This window comes from Micropterus dolomieu, linkage group LG22, assembly GCF_021292245.1.
Source record: "Micropterus dolomieu isolate WLL.071019.BEF.003 ecotype Adirondacks linkage group LG22, ASM2129224v1, whole genome shotgun sequence".
Taxonomy (NCBI): Eukaryota; Metazoa; Chordata; class Actinopteri; order Centrarchiformes; family Centrarchidae; genus Micropterus; species Micropterus dolomieu.
Window position 1 is genome coordinate 31,047,863 of NC_060171.1, and position 7,651 is coordinate 31,055,513.

The following is a 7,651-nucleotide window of genomic DNA, read 5'->3' on the forward strand; positions in this document are numbered from 1 at the left end:
CACGGACCAATCTAGCAGTGGCAGGAGAGCTGTGGTATTTGAGCAGAGGGTTGATAAGCTGACTGAAGCCAGGTGTGAGAGGTAAGCCACGCCCACAACACACACACATAACAGGGATAACATGTGACAGTCAGGGCCGCAGCGTGACAAACAGTAAATGAGACAGAAGAAACTAAAGGAACTGTATGGGTGAGAGAATGGAAAACAGACGGGCTTGAAAAAACATTTTACCCTGAAGTGTAAATGGGGAAAATATATTCAACTGGGAAGTGGGAACAGAAAGTAGAGGCTATAAAACAACACTGTGGGAACAGAAAGTAGGGGATAGGACAATAACACCAACACCAAACAAAATATCAAAAAGATAAACTAAATGTGGTATTACAGCAAGTGTAAGGTATACAAACACATACACACAATGAACCACTATAGTGGTTTCATAAGTGTTAATAGATTCACATGGTGGCATTATAACTCCTATCAGAATTCAAACACACACGTGATTATAATTATCTAATCAAGCGTCCTCTCGTCTGGCTAGCATCCTTAGCAAGCACTCTCCATCACTAATCAGCTAATTGCAAAACCATTATAATCAGCCTATTTCTGGCTTACTACAGATAAGACGTTAGATTAGCATGGTAAACAAAATATGCCAATATGGAAAAAGGAAGTGCAGGAGGACATCAACAAGTTGAAGGAAGAGGTAGAAGATGAGGAGGAGGAGAGACAGAGAAAGTTGGCTTTGGAGGTAGTTTTTGAACTGATTAAGTCAGAAATGAGTAGTAGAGAAAGTGTGAGTGTAGCAATGAAAAACACTACCACCTCAACACATTTTTTTATTTATTTTTTTATTTAACCTTTATTTAAAACCTCTTTTCCAAGAAAGACCTGGCCAAAATAGCAGCATATTGACAAAGCAGTTACAAATATGAAACACAAGCACACACACAACAACAGAGAACATTTTACAAGACCCTCACAATACATAAACAAACAACATTAGACCACTTAAACGTACAATTTATACATACCGTAAGTTTAAAGGATTTAGTTATTTTAAAAGCAGTGACAACAATTTATAGCGTCTACTTCAAAGTCTTTCATGCGGTGTTTAAATTCACCAAAAGGGATCAGATTTCGCAACTGCAAATCAGTCTGCAATGTGTTCCAGTTGGATAACTAAAGGCCTTCTTACCGAGCTCTGTACGGACCGTAGGTACAGATAACAAATACAAGTTACCGGAGCGCACATTATAGGAACTGATGTTGCATGATATACATACCATCTATAAGTGCAAAGATAAGAGGGGAGCATATGCAACAATGACTTGTAAATAAAAGTGAGCCAATGTATGTGCCTCCTTACTGATAATGAGGGCCAGTTTGTCATTTTGTACAAGGTACAATGATGCTTTACATCCAGTCACAAACCTCAAAGCACTATGGTAGACCATGTTGGTAGAATCCAACAAAGACAAACATCAGCTAGGCGCATTTCTATAGAGCAGGTCACCGTAATTGAGTGCAGTGAGAAAGGTTGCAACAACGAATCTCTTCCTAGTTTTTCAAGAAAAACAGGCTTTGTTTCTAAAACAAAAGCTTTGGTACCAGTTTATCAATGTGCGACTTAAAAGAGAGCTGATCATCAATTAATATACCCAAATATTTGTACAATTGGACTTGTTCGGTCTGCACACCATGTATAGTAAAAATACTTGGAAGACTGTCCAGAGACTTCTTAGATTTTGCAGCATAATCTTAGTTTTCTCAACATTCAAAACTAGCTTTAGCTGATACAGTTGAACGTGAACAAGGTTAAAAGCAGATTGTAAATAAGAAAAAGCTTGATGTAAAGTAGCAGTCTTACAATAAATAATGGTATGATCAGCATAAAAATGGAAATGAGCCTGTGGGATGTCTTGACCCAAGTTATTAATAAAAATGGTAAATGAAATTGGACCCAAGACTGATCCTTGCGGTACACCACTAGATACATTCAGTGTTGCAGATTTGAGATCGTCAAAATTAACACACTGAGTTCTACAACACTGAGTCAACAGCATGGTCAGAAAAAACAATATTGTGTAGCTTTTTCAGTAAAATGTAATGGTCCACTGTATCAAATGCTTTCAATAAATCTATAAAAAGAGCTACACAGGTGTTCTTGCAGTCCATTGCTTCAATAATGTCAGAAATGACCATTATAGCAGTAGTAGTACTGTGCTGCCTTCGAAACCCAGACTGTGAGTAGGACAAAATATGGTTGTAAACCAAATAGTCCTTTATCTCATCACCTACCAATGATTCTAAAACTTTAGCTAAAACTGGTAACTTGGAAATCGGTCTATTATTATCCAAAAGCGAGGGATCACCTTCCTTTAAAAGAGGAAGTACATAGGCCGATTTCCAAATTATTGGAATCTCATTGTTGACCAGGGTGAGATTAAAAATGATTGAAATTGGTTTAGCAATAAAATCAGCAGCTATTCTCAAAAAAAAGCTCTAGATTATCAGGACCAGGAGATTTACTTGGGTCCAAGGCAATGAGAGCTGTTTGCACATTGGCGACAGAGAAAGGCGTTAGGCAAAAGGTCTGTTTGCTCACCACAGACTTTGGGAGCGGTCCTGAAGAATTTAAACAGTTTGTCACGGCTGCATTGCTTGCAAGGAGCTGATGCTCAAACAGGGAACCAGCTTCCACAAAGTGCTTATTTAAACACTCCAACATTGCAGACTTTTCTGATATCAGGACTTTGTCATTGATAATACATGGAGGTAATTCATTATGAGAAATTAAAGTGCCTACCGATTTCAGTGCTTTCCAGAATTTCTGGGGATTTTTTTGGTTTTCTGTGGTAGCTGCTAGATAAAAATCAGATTTTGCCTTTTTAATAAAAAAGGTGCAGCAATTGCGTAGCTGTCTAAAAGTGAGCCAGTCTGAATCCGTCCCAGATTGCCTGGCTTTAGCCCAGACTTGGTTTCTCTGCCGAAGAAGATTAGCCAGCTCCGGGGTAAAACATGCGTTATCACGTCCCTTTACCCTTAACCTTTGGAAGGGAGCATGCTTGTCAACAATTCCAATAAAACCATATAAATAAATATTTCCAAACTAGCTCCACATTGTCAATAAGTGCAATTCTGTCCCAGTCAAAGTAAGACAAATCATGCAAAAATGCTTGCTCACAGAAGTGCTTCAAATTTCGTTTAAAGATTATTCTACGTTTAATCTTATGGAGTTTTGTATTTCTTACTGCTGCAATGACACAGTGATCACTTAAATCGTTAGCAAACACACCTACATTTGAATATTTATGAGGTGTGTTCGTTAAAAACACGTCAATAAGAGTAGATTTGTTAGGATTTTCGGTAGTAGGTCTAGTGGGACTATTTATTATCTGTGTAATTTTAATCTCCAACTAAGACAATGTCACTGCCGTCAAGTTCATTTAAAAATGCCATCATATTTGGTAAGGCATCTGTTTGAATAACCCATGTCCTGACCAAGTCCATTTTTGGTAATAAAGTACAAACATTTAAGTGAATAAAACCGAGGCCCCTCCTGGATTTAAAATCTTCAGGAGTACTAAGACTGTTAATGTTAGGGCCAGGATTAGAATGTACATTTCCTGAGATTAACAGAAATAAGAACAAGACGCTGCTTTTCGAGGTGTACATTGAGAGTCATTATAGGCATTAGTAACTATAATGTGATTTAGTACAACAAAGCAGTCCTTATAATCCACTAGAACAGAGTCAGTAGTTACTAGGGATGATTGGTACATTTTCACAGTAAGACCAATGTCCGAGTAGGTTCCTGTGCGTGCTGTCATGCGTGCTGCCATCTTGGATGTCTCTAGCAGGTTCACATGACTACTTTCCGTTAGGTGATCAAGTTCCACCATGTGTAACTGCGCTCATCTACACTTCACTGTAACTGGCTGGTTCAAGCAACCCCCCCGACTATGCATTGTGCGTAGAATGATGAGTACGAGGTGAACAGGAACAGAATATATGGGTCAGTCATGGCTCCCTATAGGCAGCTCACACACAGCACACTCGGGCACATCTCATGAACCAACAACATTTCAGAAATGTCAGTTACACATACAATAGTACAAAAATATGTACCTGAACAGAATGTACTGGTCAGTCATACAGTTGGTGTGATCAAAGCAGCTCACACACAGCACACTACAAAAGAACAGCAAGTTATTTTAGCACAGATGTTAGCTAGCTAGCTTAGAGGATGCATATTGTTATTACTTTAATACTATAGCACTTGACCAACTCTTCTTATCAACCTTTCCTTAAGTTACAGTGCACATGTGTTCATATGGTGGACATACAGACATAATACACAATAATTGTACAGAGTGCTGTGCGTTAACTCTCCTCGGACACGTCTGTCAAGAACTTCCAACGTTTCAGAAGCGTCTGAGAGATATCGCTCTCCAGCCAATAAGTCCAATGAAGATAATAAATGAATGACTTATGGCATGTGGAATCGTACTATATAAACTCTGTTGCATGTGCTGGCTCATTTTCATGTCTTAGCCTACATTGGGCGGAACTGAGACATCGTTAATGACATTTGTTTCACCTGTGCTTTTCCCGGCATGACAAGTCAAAATGTATGGCACCGGATCCATGCAGCGTGGCTGGGTTGCAGTTGGCCGACTAACCTTAGCTTACTTGTTTGCTAACATTTTTGCTAGCCAATGGGTCCATAGTCAAAGTGGTCCGACAACGCAATTTTCTCTCTCTCTCTCGCTCTCTTAGGTCCAATTTGGGTTAGTGTAGCTCTTATCCAGGCTCTCTTTCCTCTCTTCCTTGGTCAATCCCACTGCTTGCAGCGGCGTTTGGTCCTGCTATGTGTTTAGAAGATGCCATGGTAGTGATCGTCTCAAGGTCTGTTACATTTAATCCCTGCACTTCCTTTTCCTTTGCAAACGGCTAGCTAGTCAGAATCATGGAGCCAGTGGTCCAAATAAAATATAGCATCATTATAGATGGTAACCTTATTCTAAATATGATTGTAATTTATTTTCCAGCATTCAGTGTTAATTTCAGTGTTAAAGAGGTGGTATTATGCTCATTTTCAGGTTCAAAATCTTATTTAGGGGTTGTACCAAAACAGGTTTACATGGTTTAATTTTCAAAAAACACCACATTTTTCTCATATTGCATATTGCTACAGCTCCTCTTTTCACCCTGTGTTGTACGCTCCGCTCTTGAGCTACAGAGTGATGCATCTTACTTGTACAAAATCTTTCCTGGGAGTTGCACATGCGCACTTCCCAGGTTATAACTTTAGCTGTGTTAGCCAACGTTTACGTTACTCTGTGAAGTTACATTGCCGTGTTTATTTTAAATATAATTCACAATCAATAAAGCATTCTTACAGGTTGTAATTGTGAATTTCCCCAAACAGAGTTGCATTGTCTTTTAGGACTAAACGTTGAACTGTTGCCGGTGTTCTGACAATCTATGTTGCGTGCGAAAAATGCTTCCATAGCGCAAAACAATAGACTCGACTCGGCCCTGCTCCGTTTTACATTGCAGGTAGTACCCAGAGATAGTACGTAGCTTGTCGTCAAAGTGACGCCACACACAACTGCCGCGACGTAATGTTCAGTGCAACACACACACCAGCGATCAGATAAGCGGTATGAAAACCTTCCACCTTCCTTCTTGTAAAACTGCTTCATAAATTATATTTAACTGATTTTTTTTGCTTTGCTTTGCTTTACTACTTTGACACTTAATTATTATGTTTGGAATCAGTAAACACAAGATTCACTTCATAAGCACAGTGGTTCCATTTTTAGATGATGACATCTGGTTACCCACCTTTGCATTTGCAGCTAGTACCTTGATTCTACCTGTCATTTGTAACATTTGCCAATCTAGCTTGAGACAGCAGGAAAAGGAAGAGGTGTGGTTAGATGACCTTTCAAGTTGCTGGGTGTTTTTCTTTTCTCTTAAGAATGTGGCAAAATCAATGACAGTGCCAGACAGTCCACCTCCTGATGTCGTCAGGCTGATCGGATAGCATTCTGGTTGCAATGTCTTCTGCATGCATTTCCATGTTTATTCTTATCCAGCTACATATCCCACTACAGGATTACATGTAAATACAAGGTTGAATAGAGTATGGAGATGCATTCAATCTCAATTACTTCACCTTTTATTTGAATTTAATGGCTTGGTTTGTTGCAAGGCTGTGTTTCCTCTAATTTTGAGTCTAATGCTAAATTGGGACATATGCTTGCTGCTAAATACAGTCATAGCCATTGTCTTACCTGTAGGTGGATGTCTTAGATGAGACCATAAGGTTTCCATGCTTTGGGTTCATCATCTCCTGATTGTCATGCAAAAACAGATCTTGTTTGCTCTTTCTTGCCCATTTTTATTTCCAGCAGTATTAACCGTTCCTTTCTCTCATTATCAGGTTACCTAGCTAATGCTAATCTGCTTGCATGTTTGAGTTGCGCAGCAACAAGAATCATCCAACACTCCTTGCTGTCTTCAACCTCTCCCTTCTCTCTCTTACTAATGATGAACACAGGTTCATAATGTGAAAAGCAGAGGGAAAAAAAGCTTTCTTCACACACAAATACATATCTTGTTTGGACACTCAGGTCATGTCTAGCTGACAAAACTCAATAATCCAGCCACCTCTTCACGCCTAAGCTACACCTTCCTCACCAATCATCATTTCTTGAATCCTCTTCACTTTGTTGATCCCTTCAGCTTTTCATGTCTCTCACTCCCCTCTGCCCTCCTCCCCTTTGTATCACACCACTTCTCGCTTATTGCTTTGTTTTCCACTCCCCTGTTCTCGCATTTTCCATCTCTGGCAGGGCCTATCAATTTTTAATATGGCTGCCAGTATTGGACCTGATATCAGCCTGGCAGTAGCCTCAGTGTTAGGCCCTGCCATGAAAGCCTGTTGGTTTTTACAGACGCAAAGGCTTTGGTAAAGGCTTTGGTAAAGGCTTTGGTAAAGGCTTTGGTTTTGTCTGATTTGGTTCACGCAGCAGAGACCTCACTCTGAGCTGCTGTGAGGCCATGAACGAAGCTTGTTGCTAAGCAGAAAAAGTCCCCCTGCTCTCCGGCTGGAGTTTATGTTTTATAGAATATTACATCAACAAAATAGGACTGTGTTGACATATTAGAGGGATTTTCATGGGTAAAACTGGACATCAATTTAAGACGCAATGACCTGCTTGAGAGACATTTCCATTGATGGAAGAAGTAGCCTATTCTGATCTAATACTTACTATACTAGAAGTAGAAATAGCAATATATGTCCTCTATTCGGAAGAATTAGTATAAAAAATAAGTTTACATACATACTTACCAACAAAGTGTGTAAGTATCGTTTAATTACCTGAGTCACAGCTCTACGGTCCAGATAGCGCCTTATATACTGTAGGATAAGTTAATCTATAGCAATGCACTAGTTTAAGCACTCATCAATGTTGTGGAGTACGTAGTGCAATATTTATCTCTAAAATGTATAAGTCCAGGTATACATTTCCACAAAAAGAAAATACAAGTACTTCATAATTGTACTTATCCCAAATGACAAAAACTTTCTTAAAGAAATAGTCCCTGGTCAAAATGTTCCCAGAATGTTCTGTGC

The 7,651-nt window shown here is 39.3% G+C and overlaps 1 long non-coding RNA gene across 1 annotated transcript; it reads right to left on the reverse strand.

Annotated features, from left to right (window-relative positions):
• Positions 1–2,839: 2,839 nt before the first annotated feature.
• Positions 2,840–4,750, reverse strand: LOC123961272. Its single transcript, XR_006822699.1, has 3 exons — positions 4,686–4,750; positions 4,132–4,194; positions 2,840–2,862 (listed from the first exon to the last, which is right to left on the reverse strand). It is a non-coding gene; the product is annotated as an uncharacterized LOC123961272 (long non-coding RNA).
• Between the last annotated feature and the right edge of the window lie 2,901 nt (positions 4,751–7,651).